Below are 13441 nucleotides of genomic sequence, written 5' to 3' on the forward strand. Positions count from 1 at the left end.
AAAGCGACATATTGCTGAAATCGATTAAAAGGTCCGTGCATGTAAATTGCGATCGACGGAAAGGTGGCTCCTTGGGCTTTATGAGCCGTAATCGCTTCGGCTAACATCAAAGGAAACTGTTCGCGATAAAATGCGAGTGTTTTTGTCGAACAGGTGTCAATACGAATGGAGACGCGATCGATAGGAGCTAGACTATTCGAAAATTGCAGCCAGACACGCGTCACAACTCCGTCTTCATCCTGGTCTATTTGGTGTAGTGTTTCAATCGCTCCATTCATCCATCCTTTGGATCTGTCGAGCGTTTTAGTCAATTGATATCGCGCTCCTCTTTGTAAATGGAGGACGGATTCGAGATTCGCCATCTGAGATCGATGTAAATGTCGACTCCGTTTCATCATCCTCTTCCGCAATTTTTCGCTCTCGGAATAAATCACGTCTCGAGCCAGACACGAACAGTACGTCCCTCGGGATTGGAGACGTTTCATATTATATTTCTCTGCATCCTTGCTCGAAAAACAGAGAATAATAGCTTCGCGAGGAATTTCGTCGAAACTGCGATCGCGGGACTGGAAAAATGCCACATCGTCCGGTTCTAAAAAGTGATTTCTCGTTAAACGATCGAGTCTCTCCTCGTAATCCAGAGAGAATCGCATACATTCGACTAGTTCATAGTAGAGCGTGGATTGAGGCGTCCACCACCCTTCAGAATAAAAAATGGGAATGTCGCGAATCGGTTGGAGCTGCTGCAAATCTCCGAATTTATTCATATGCACATTCCCAAACGGTTTATCCGGCACATGACACAATTGTCGAAGTTGCTGGTCGAGGCGCGAAAATAAATTGGATCCGATCGTGGAAACGTCATCCAAAATCACCATCCGTAAAGGAGCATACAGGGGTCTGTAATAGTCTAAAGTCTCTTGGGTCAGAGGTCGAACAAAAGTCCCGTTCATTTGAAGACGCAGGGCATGATGCAAAGTATCTCCCGTAATGTAAACCGCTCCTTGAGCACTAAGTGCGAGTTTGAGAACCGAGCACGCTTCGCTAAAAAGAGGCGTTCGAATCAGAGTTTGGTATAAAGCTTGGATCAGGAAAGATTTACCCGTTCCGGCAGATCCTTGCACAATAATATCCAGAGGAGGGGGACGTTTCGATTCAGGTAACGCGTAATAGGTGTACAAACGGACGAGAACGTAGATCAGGAAATTGTATTGCTCTTTATTACATTGTCGAATACATTTTTGATAGGCTTCTTCGGACCACATATCCTTATACTGCAAATTCGTATAGCTTTCCCACTGCTTGGGAGGAAGATGTTTCTTTCGCGGTCGGGAGTTTTTTTTAAGAACAGCATAACGTTCCCTTTGAAGTATTCGTTCTCGCTCTCGATTAGCTGAATTGCTTCGCCAGCGTCGTTTCTGTTCACGCATTCTTTCCCTAAGACGTTCTCTACTGGATAGGCTCATCGTGACACCACTCAAAAAAGGTGAAGTGTGTGTATAGAAAATCACTTACTTTAATTTATATACATATACTTTTTGAGGAGGGGGGATGTGAAATGACCTCGTCTCGAAACGAACCAATAGCACTTCGAGAAGACTTGGAACGAGATAGGTTTCTTAGAAAGAGAGAGAGGGACACAAAAAAAAATGTATAAAAAATCAGAATGATTTATCCGTCGACCTCTGGGCTAAAAGTAAATAAACAAAATTTAAAAAGGTCAAGGTGAACTCACTGAATTCATCTTAGAAATCAGATAGGAAAAAAAAAATGAGGGTACCCATGTTTCCTCTTCAACAACATAGACTCATCTAAAACGAAACTCGGAATGCTTACACAAATAAACAAGAATCCATTCTTAAATAAAAAATGGGGACGTCTTATCGATCGAGTCGGCTGGAAAAAATTTCTGTTACTCAAAAAAAAAAAAAAAAAAAAAAAAAAAAAAAAAAAAAAACTTTTGGTTAATTTTTATCATGTCTTCTAGACATGATAAAAATTAATGAACCCCCCTTTTTGTCTGGGAAGGATGTCTCACTCTTTCTAAAAATAGACCATCACTCACCCTTTCTAATAGCAACAATTCCAAGAATGAGTCATGGTTTGTTTTTTCGAATGGGTGAGACATCCTTCCCAGACAAAAAGAGGGGACAGTTAATTTTTATCATGTCTATAAGACATGATAAAAATTAACCAAAAGTTTTTTTTTTTTTTTTTTTTTTTTTTAACTCTGAGAATTTTTTTCAGAGCTCTGAGAATTTTTTTCCCAGTCAACTTGGCTGGACAAGACATCTCCGGATTCTTTCTGGAATGGACTCTATGATCTATTTAAACATTTCGAGTTCCGAGTTTCGCTTCAGTTGAGTGTGAGCCGTTCAAGAAGAAGAAACCCTCCTGTGAGTGGAGAGAGAGAACTATTCCTTTTTCCATTCACCCATTGTGTTAAACCGTTCAGATATTTGCTTTTATTAATATTTTTTTTCCTAACCCACCCGTCTTTAAACAATAGAATAGTTTGAAAGGGTCAACCCATTTTATAGATATCAACCTCATAACCTCATCTCAACGGGTCTCGAGTGGAAGGAAGGAAGGAGCAGGCGACGAGAACTAAGCATGTCTGTTTATCGAGTAGACGCATCGGGGAAAGAACGATACCCGACCGACCCCCAACATCCTCATTACGAATTATACGTTACGGATCCTGAAGGAAATCCTATCTTGGCTCGAGACGAAAATGGTCATGAGTATTACGCGGTAGATTTAAACGGAAACCAATACATTTTAGCTCCTCGACGGTATGCCCGAACGGCTTTTGGACGAGAATACTACCCGAAATTTCAAAATGGGGACGAGTATTCGCTTTATACGTCTGTTTTATTCCCTTATGCCAAAGACGAATCGGGGCATGAAATGTATCCTAAAAAGGCGGATGGAGTCGAATATTGTTTAACGGCCGGCGATCGAATTCGTTATGCTCGCGATGCTTGGGGAAACGAGTTTTATCCTCGAAGAGCGGATCAGCAAACGGAATACCTCTGTGAAGAAGTGGGGTATGCGAAAAGAGCGGACGGATCCGAAACGTATCCTAAATTTTATATCTACACTTCTGGTTAAGATCTCTCTCTCTCTCTCAAAAGAGAAGAAAATAATAAAGAGTGTGTTACTGCAATAGAGCATTCTGACGCGGAACCTGTTTCGTATTCCATTTGGTGTGTGAAATGCCGAACCAAGACCGATATGGTCGACGTCCACTATCGCATGTCGAAAAATCGACGGCCGATGGTCACGGGAAAATGTCAGGCGTGTGGAACCAAGAAACAACAGTTTATTACAAATGCTTCCGTTCCACCTGGAATTCAGTTCCTGGATGAGGAGGAAGAAAAAGGAAAATGTTCCGAGTAAGAAGAAACAAGTATATTCAAATCAAAAATTGGAAAAAGATGGATCTTACTATTATATGCTCTCCTAAAGCGGGTGGTTCACCTTTACAGTTTGGCATACAGACGGATTCGCACAATCCGATTCCAAGACTCGTGAATTTTCCTCAACCGGCAACTCCACCCTTAGATACTTCTTCTTTGAATGAGTTTTCTAGCATTCTGAAAGAATATCTAAACGTTGTGAGAGAATTGATTCTTCCCCTGCAACGAAATGTTGAAGAAAAGAGCTCTGAATGTGGAAGCAAGGACACGGATCCAAAGCCAAATTCGGAGGGTTGAAAGGGATAGGTGAAAGTCCATTATTAAAAAAAAAGAAACATTGGTCATGTCATGTCTTGTCGATCGAGTCGGCTAGAAAAAATTCTCTAGATGAGATTGAAAAAAAAAAAAAAACTTTTGGTTAATTTTTATCATGTCTTACAGACATGATAAAAATTAACTCTCTCTTCTTTTTTGTCTGGGAAGGATGTCTCACCCTTTCTAAAAATAGACCATCACTCACCCTTTTTCAAGGCAATTATTCCAAGAATGAGTCATGATCTATTTTTAGAAACGGTGAGACAACCTTCCTAGACAAAAAGGAGGGACAGTTAATTTTTATCATGTCTAGAAGACATGATAAAAATTAACCAAAAGTTTTTTTTTTTCATCACTTAAAAAATATTTTCCAGAGCTCTGAGAATTTTTTTTCCCAGTCGACTCGATGATCCAAACAACAAGACATCCAAAATTGTTTCTAGAAGAAACTCTCGCTTCTCTATTTAAACCCCTCGCGTTTCCAACTTCAGATCCGTGTGTGCTGTGCACTCAACCTAGAATTGCGCTTCTCCTCCCTCCTGGAAAGAGCCTTTTTTTTCCTGAGCTCTTAGCATTTTTTCTCAGCTTCATTTCCATTCTCCAGGTTTCTGTCTCCTCCTTTCCGTTAACACTGCAAAATTTTTAAATTTCTCATCACTCGGAGCTTGGAAATCTGTCATCAAAAAAAAAAAAACATGACATAGCTCTGCTTTCAAGGAGTCGGTTTAGATTCGTCAGGATCATGGCTGATTTTCCATGACGGCTCTCCAACCTCAATATTAGAGTTTGAAAGGAATAAGGTAAAAAAGTTCGTCCTAGATATCCAACGAAACGTAAAAAGAGCGACGAGGATCTAAAAAAGCTACGACTCTTTCCAGAAGGGGGAGGGAGCAATGGATATTCAGGTGAGTCCACAGCATGGACTGCACGGAAATGAAACGACTTCCGCAGATAACAGAATGTTCGAGATGTCTCTCGTCGATCAAGTCAGCTGGTAAAATTTTTCTAAGAGCTGAGAAAAATGTTCGCATACCTTCACAGAAATTCTTTCCAGGAGGGAGAAGTGTGTATCCAGGTCGAATTCACAGCACAGACTGAACTAAAGTTGGAAACACGAGTGGTTTAAATAGAGAAGGGAGAGTTCCTTCTAGAAACAATTTGGATCTGTCTTGTTTGGATCATCGAGTCGGCTGGGAAAAAATTCTCAGAGCTTTGGAAAAAATTTCTGAGTGATAAAAAAAAAAAATAACTTTTGGTTAATTTTTATCATGTCTTCTAGACATGATAAAAAAACTTTTGGTTAATTTTTATCATGTCTTCTAGACATGATAAAAATTAACTCTCTCTTCTTTTTGTCTGGGAAGGATGTCTCACCGTTTCGAAAAACAAACCGTGACTCATTCTTGGAATAATTGCCATGAGAAGGATGAGTTTTGGTTTCGTTTTCGAAACGGTGAGACATCCTTCTTTGACAAAAAGAGGGGACAGTTAATTTTTATCATGTCTATAAGACATGATAAAAATTAACAAAAAGTTTTTTTTTATTGCTTAGAAATTTTTTCTCCCCCTCCAACCAACTCAATGGACTAGACGATGAGTTTTTAAGAATGGACGTTTTGTTATTTATGCAGATATTCCGAGTTTCGCGTCAGGTAAATGCGCGCTCACCTTAGATTGAATTCCCTTCAGACAGGTCTAGAGATTGGATAACCCATCAAGAATTCTTCAACAGGTTTTTGGAAAAAAGAAATCGTCAAGAAGTGAGTATTGATTTTGATATTTTCTTTTCAACCTTGGGTCAGTTTCTAGTACATTCCTATACTAATTCCATTGTATTTAAAAAAAATAATGTCAGCACGGACTGATCTGACCCGAAACGCTTGCCCATCCAGTTGGCTGCTGGAGGGAGGGAAAAAAAAAGAAATTTGTTTTGAAGGATATGTCAATTCTTTTCTAAAAATAGATTTCTAAGAAAAGAATGAACCTTTGTTGGAAATCTATTTTTAGAAACATGTCTAGACAACATGTTGACAAGAAAAAAATTCTTTTTTTTTTCCTGAGAGTGAAATGATTTTTTTCTTTCCACCCACTTTTCTTATTCTTTGGGAGGAAGGAAGAACTTCCCTTCCCCCCGCCTTTTTTCCTCTAGTATTTATATAGATCCGAGTTTTTCTGCCTACAGGGTTCATTCTCGTTCTTCCTTCTCAACCGAGCAAAACTAAAATGTCGACCGATGCTGTTGCAGTTCTACCTACCCTGGTGGAAATCACGCCCGTCTGTCTTCTCGAAGTAGCTGATCAATGGGAACCTCTCTCCCGTTTCGAAGAATGGTTTCGGGACCCGGAGCGTATGGAACAAATCGTCCAAGAAACCATGTGCTATTTATCCTGTTACGATGGAAAAATCCTGCATTATTTTTCGTCCATCGAAGTTTTCAAGCACTTTGCTTTCCAATCGATGATGGAGGCAGGAACCTTTCGCTTACACGCTTATCTGCGATGGGAAAATGTGATCGCCGTCGATGCTGGAACTTTTTTAAAACTGTTTTACGTTTCACCCGAGTGGGTTCATATTCTTCAAACCGGAGAAGCTTCTATCCGTCTTTATGGATGGGAAATGGAATCAGAAGCCGACGGGTATCGTATGATTCCCTATCGACTGCGAGCTCGCTCCGTGTACATTATTCACGGACCTCTTTACTACCAACTCCAATTTCATGACAAGACGGTGTTTGCCGTAGACGCCCTCTCCAGGAAGAAAATGGAGTCTTTACGAGCGTTGCATCCTGAACAGCATTTCCAATTCCCTGCTCGCGAGGAAGAGAGAAGAAGGAAAAGATCCAGAAGGAGGAGACACCTAAAGAGGTACTAAAAAAGAAGTCGGAAGGTAGAAGCATATTTGTTTTTCATTAACGGAAAAAAAAACTGTGGATCATTCTTTGTATATTTCTTGGAAAAAAAAAAGAAAAGACTAATAGTCATAATAGAGGGAGTTAGGAGGGACCCTATCTATATATAACTCTCTATATAAATCGGAAGCGTCAACAGGACGGTCCACCGAAAACAATCTACCTTATCTTTCTCAGAGCAGAGTGGAAGAAAGGCCAAGATGCGTGGACTCATTGGAAGCAAAAAAAATCGAGTGGTTTAAATAGATAAGTGAGAAAAGATTTTGAGAGGTGTTGTTTTATGGATGGAGCTGGCTGGGAAAAAAAATTGGCAAAGCTCAGAGAAAAATTTCCTGAATTGAAAAAAAAAAAAAAAAAAAAAAAAAAAAAAAAAAAAAAAAAAACTTTTTGTTAATTTTTATCATGTCTTATAGACATGATAAAAATTAACTCTCTCTTCTTTTTGTCTGGGAATGATGTCTCACCGTTTCGAAAAATAGATCATCACTCATCATCCTTTCTAAAATAATAGAATTTCAAGAATGGGATATGTTCTATTTTTCGAAACGGTGAGACATCATTCCCAGACAAAAAGAAGAGAGAGTTAATTTTTATCATGTCTATAAAACATGATAAAAATTAACCAAAAGTTTTTTTTTTTTTTAACTCAAAATTTTTTTCCACAGCGCTGAGAAATTTTTCCCAGTCGACTCACTCATCCAAACAAGACATCTAAAATTGTTTCTAGAAGGAGCTCTCATTTTTTTCTATTTAAGGAACTTGAGTTTCGGCTTCCCATCAGTCTGTACTCTGCATTCAACCTGGATACCCATTCTTTGGAGATAGAGGGGAAACTTTCGCAGTTTTTTTTTCTGAAACTCTCTATGGATCAGAGAATCTCACACATATCCTCCTCCGTGGATCGAAATGGACTGACCGCCACATCTGTTTTAGATAATAGTTTTGAATTTTCCACCTCCTCCACAAGATTGGACTATCTCAATATTTTTTTTAAAGAAAAACAAAATTATTTTTTATGATTATTCTACAATTTTTAGGTTTTCTTTTCCCCCCCACTCCTCTTTAAGACGAATAAAAACATAAAGCACATTGAAACAGTTCCGATAAATTTTGAAACTGAAAGTCCATCACCTTGTTCTCCACGGGACTAAAATAAGTTTCACCGGTCTGAGAATCTTCTTGGATTTGAAGAGGTTCTCTCATCACACTCTGAAGCCAGGTCGAAAAGAGGAGAGCGTCTGGACCCAAATCGTTGAGGAGTCTTTCCAGGGAATCGAAGGTGGTAAAAGGGGTATAGCGGAGAATCCGGCTAGGGCGGTCCGACGTATCAATCCAGAGATCCGTCGTTAAGGATCGGTATGGGCGAAAAGGGGCTCGAGAGATCCATTGCTGAATAGTCCGTTGACTTTTCGAACTCATCCAAGTCCCTTGCTGGGAAAGGCAAGTCACGAGTTCCGATCCTCGAAAATAGAGCGTGCCCGACCCCAAGTAAAACGTGAGGGGAATTGTCTTGGCGAAACGGAAACGAATCGCGAGGGAAAAAGACTCTCGCCGTAACCACTCCATGGCATTTGGTTTTCTCTCTCTCTCTTTCTCCTGAGGATGAGATGGAAAAAAAAAGAAAAGACAACTTTTCTCTCAGCTTCTTTTATATATAGGAAGAGAGAGGAGAAGGAATGTTCTCGAAAAGACTCATGGGAAATTTCTTCTTCTTCTTCTTTTTGGGGTAGGTGGGAGGAACTCGTTCTTTTTTTGGTGGAGAGAATGCGTCGGATGACATCCCTAGACATTTAAAAAAGGAATAGATAGGATGGATTCTTCAAATGAGAAATGCGGGGTGGCTAAGGGATCTTATTTTAAAGAATATTATTACCATTCTTCGAGGGTGAGACGTCTTACCATTAAGTCAGGTAATCCGAGATGATGAGCATTCCTTTTGACATGCCTCATATGTTTTCTAATAGTTATGTAACATAAATTTTCCAGGCTAAGAATACGTGGTTCAACAGCATAATTGAGTAACCGCATATTTTCTTCTTACAATTTTCCATTTTTTCGCCAGCGTTCTAAAACGGTTTTGGGATCGCAACACCGGAAATTTGCACCAGCAAGCAACAATATATCCACGATGAGTTTGCATCGTAATTGACAGGCATAGTGTAAAGGGGTAAAACCAAAAATATCATGTTTGTTCATGTCGCATCCAAGAAGAATCAGTTGCCGAACGATATCATCCATTGAGAACAAAATAGCGAAATGTAAAGCATTTCTTTTCGTTAATCTGTGTTCATAAAAAACGGGTGGTTCAGCGTTTATTATTAATTTTGTGAATATCCATTGATGAAAAATGTTAGAAAAACTCATATTGAATTCAACTCTATTAAATTTACGCGTAGCTTCTTTGATAGATAGGTAGGAGATATCCTTAAATTCTTCACTGGACGGGGTTCTTGAGAAGAGAGGGTAGAACCATGTTGGAGAGCACACACTCATTCTAAAAGGAAACACGGATTGAACTAAAGCGAAACTCGGAATGCTTAAATAGATGAGCGATAGTCCGTTCTTAAAAAATTGGATGGTTTTGTCCATCGAGTTGGCTGGGAAAAATTTCTGAAAGCCAAGAAAAAAAATTTCTAAACCTTAAAAAAAAAAAAAAAAAAAAAAAAACTTTTGGTTAATTTTTATCATGTCTTAAGACATGATAATTTTTTTTTTTTTTTAAAGGTTAAAAATTTTTCTGAGAGAAATATTTTTCCCAACGACTTATCTTTTTTACTCTTACCTACTTTCATTCCCCCCTCTCACTCTTTCTCTATATAAACGATTGCAGAAGGAATCGCGGCTCATTTTCTTGAGCAGATAGGTCTAGAACAGATGGCTACGGGAGACTTAATCATGACGTGTGAAGACGATAATGAACCCTGTTTGGACTTGCAACCTTCTTCGCCTTTATATGAATGTGTTTCTTCGGAGAATGAGTATATCACGTCGTGGTCTGATATATCGCCAACTCCTTCTCCTCCACCTGTCCGCCGTAGGATCAAAAAGAAGAAACCTAATCCAATTCGTGATACTCCTTCTCTGAATTTCAATCCACCGTTATCGCCCATTTCGTCTTCTTCCTCTCATTATTCAGAAATAATGGACCAATCCTCTCCACCACACATGCTTTCTACAATCGAAGAAGATCTTCCCTCCTCATCTCATTCTACTTCTTCTACTAAAAAAAGAAATATCGAACTGAAATTCATCCGAGTGTTATAGGTGTGCTGGCCATCACGTCTGATGGATACACTCTGACAAACAGTGTCCGGTTTGCCTCTAGAGACATGAAAACGTATCGACCGCATACCAAATGGATTCAGCAATTGAATGAGGATCTGCGAAAACTTCATATTCAAAGACTGTATGTCGCGAATGAACATTGTCGAAAAAAAATTTATCAATTGCTCCGTGTTGAATCTGTATGGACAGTAAGCTATAAACCTTCTCGTCGTCCACAGCAATGTGAGTATTGTGGAACGAAATATTGTCATCGATTTATGGCTATGATTGCCCTGCAACAAATAGTGAAATATGGTGTCAATAAATATATTCATTGAAGAACCAAATGAAGTGTCTTTTTTTTTTATAGATGATGATTAGTATTTTGTCCAACCTCCTCTATGTTCTATGACAGATGCAATTCGTCGAGGCATGGACGCGATTAATGTTTCAAAATAAGTTTCTTCCAAACTATAAAAAGCATCGCGGACCAAGTCCCATAATTCCAATCGGTTTCGAGCTACCCGATTCGCTAATCGACGTTCTAATTCCGCCCAAACATTTTCGACGGGATTCAAATCGGCTCCTTTAGGAGGCCAGTCTTCGACCATAGGAATTTCATGTTCTCGAATCCATTGTGTGACGCGTAAACTCGTATGGATCGGAGAGAGATCGTGCATAAACAAGAGACGGTGTTCGGTGATCAAAGGGTTTAAAGAAACATCGGGAGGTTGACTATGATCGAGAAGCACCGGCTCTAAAATATTAGAGAGGTAATAGTCGGCATTTAAATGCTGGATCCCGATTCGACGGATTTGGTTGCGAAATTTTCCGCTCATGCACATCCAGACACTGAGATTAAAACGACCGGAACGTTGACGGCCTTCTAACGCAGAAGAAAAATAACGTTCGTCTTGATAACGCAGGACCTGTCGAGGCCGCCATACGCGAATAGGACCGTACCCGATCGAACTGAATACTTTCTCATCGGAAAATATAATCCGGGACCAATCATCGACCGTCCATTCCGCACGCTGAGAAGCAAAGTCGTAGCGTCGTTGACGATGAATCTCCTGCAAATAATCTTTTCGGACGGGGATGCGCGACACTAATCCTTTTTCTTTTAATCGTCGACGAACCGTTTGAGCGGTGCAAGGCACTTGTAATCGACGACCAATATCCGTCGCGGGTAAAAAAGGATCACCCGTCGACATTTCAAAAATACGTTGATCCATTTCTTGGGTCGTGGCTCGAGGTCGGCCGGATTTGTGTTTGGTTTGATAGTTCTCCTCATTTTCCGAGGAGCGGGAGATCCAATATTGAACTGTGGAAGGAGCGACATTCAAGTGTCGAGCAATTTGACGAACCGTTTGCCCTCGTTCATAATACGAACGACGAATTTCCCGTCTTATTTCAATAGGTGTATACGGCATGATAAGAATAAGAATAATACAAGTAGGATCTTGGTTACCATGTTCCTTGATTTCATTTCAACGTGTCACGGTCCCGATAAAATCGTAGCAGGTGTCAATGGTCAATTGCAGTGCACGGAATGTGATCAAATTCAAGATGCGTATGCTTTTATTTTACAAGCATCCTTTCCTGATGACAGTGATCCGTTCTTATCGGCTCGTCTAGCTCGAGAATATGCGAATTGGACGGGAGATTTGAACGTACCCTGCACATTTCCTCTCATAGGGATTCCTGGTATTTTACCGATCCGTAATGTTTCCGTCACGTTACGTATTTTATTAAACGGGATTCGATTATTACAATGCGTGAATGCCCCTTTTCGATCCCAGGCCGAACCTTTTGAATCGTATGAATCGCTCGAACGGTTCATGATCGAATACATGGACGAATACGCCCAGCATGTTGAAAAAATCGCCAATGAAGAGAATCACTCCCAAGTCGATAAAGCGGCTCTGCACGCTCTTTTCACCAACATGAAATCGCTCATGGAAAATGTCCATCAAGACGAGGACCAACCTTTCAACTTCTTAAGTTATTATCACAATGTCCTAGCTCCCTACGTAAAAATATGTGACGGCGACGATGCTTCGTTCCTTCTACCTCCTACTTCCAAGGATGTTGAAAAGGATCCCGCTTATCAATTATGTTTGGAAATGAAAGCCTCGAATCAAATTCGGGCTCGTTATTCTCCTTACACGACCCTATTTGATCTTGTGCACGTCATGATTTATTGCAATTTATGCCGGAACGAACTCAACGTGGTGGCGAATTTCGTGTTTGAGTTTGGAGTTCGCATTTGTCGTCGCCCCTTCTTCTTCAAAGAATCGTTCTTGACCCAGCAATTGCGAAAACTGGTCACTTCTCAAATTACGTACCATCGGAATACAGAATTCTACTACCTCCTTCGAGAGATTCAACAAGGCGGCACGTGCGATGCCTTATCACTAGAATTTATTGAAAAAATGAGTCGAATCGAAACTTTTTTAGCGAAAGTGTTCCTAGGAAAAGCGGATGATCGAATAAAGCAGTTTGCGTTCAAACAAAATTTCCCCTACGTCCTGTTTGTTCCGAAAGAAGACGAAGAGACGACGAAAAAAACCACCCAAATTGATGAGTACCTCGGATATCTTTTCGGGACCGGGTTTATTATTTCAAAGCTCAAAGGTAAAGGATTAGTGAAAGATTCGATCGCGACGGGTAAGAAATTTTACCGTCTTGTACAGAAAGTGGCCTTGAAAATACGCGAATTTGAAAAATCCGACGAAGAAATTTTCTGGACGATGGAAATGGTGAAACTGTTCTTATGTTTCGACGGGTATATGGAAAAAGAATTGAGAATGTTACTCAATGTAGCGACGAAGGAATCTCAAGTTCCCTCTCGTCAAGAAATATGTCAAGGAGGAGGAGGAAGAAGAAACGAAGATGGCGAAGAGATGGATATATCATAATCAAGTAAATCATTGGGAAAATGGCAGACGCAGAGGAAGAAATCTGTGGAATTTGCCTGAAGGCTTTCAAAGAAACGAAACGCCATAAAGTCTACAATCTCGATTGTGAGCATTCCTTTCATATTAAATGTATAAAGAAATGGATTCGAGAGTATGGTAAAAAGAAATGCCCGACCTGTCGGACTCGTATCAGCCAGGATGATATGCTCTATTTTACCAGCGGAACATTGCAAATGGAACATTTAAGAATAGATTCGGATGAAGAGGAAGAGGAGGAAGAACCAGAGGTGGAAGAACCGCCAAGGCAACGACGAAGACGAAGACCCGAAGAAGAATTAGTCGATCTGGGAGGCCATGGTCTCATTTTTTCAGGGCCTAGTACCAGTCAGACGAGACCCAGAAGACAGAGAAGAGAAGATTTAGTGGGAGATTATGCTTATATGGATACACCTAGACAAAGTTCACCTACCTCAGATGATGAAGAACGGGAAGTCAACCCTTATTTTGGTCGACCGAATGCATTTTGGAGATAAATGAGACGACAAAGACGAAGTAGAAGGAATTAGATGATTCTTAAAACAAAAATAAATACAGTACGCAAAAACGGAAAA

This window comes from Stegodyphus dumicola, chromosome 4 (assembly GCF_044657685.1).
Source record: "Stegodyphus dumicola isolate Sdum_Otavi_A_Nest chromosome 4, ASM4465768v1".
Classification (NCBI taxonomy): domain Eukaryota; kingdom Metazoa; phylum Arthropoda; class Arachnida; order Araneae; family Eresidae; genus Stegodyphus; species Stegodyphus dumicola.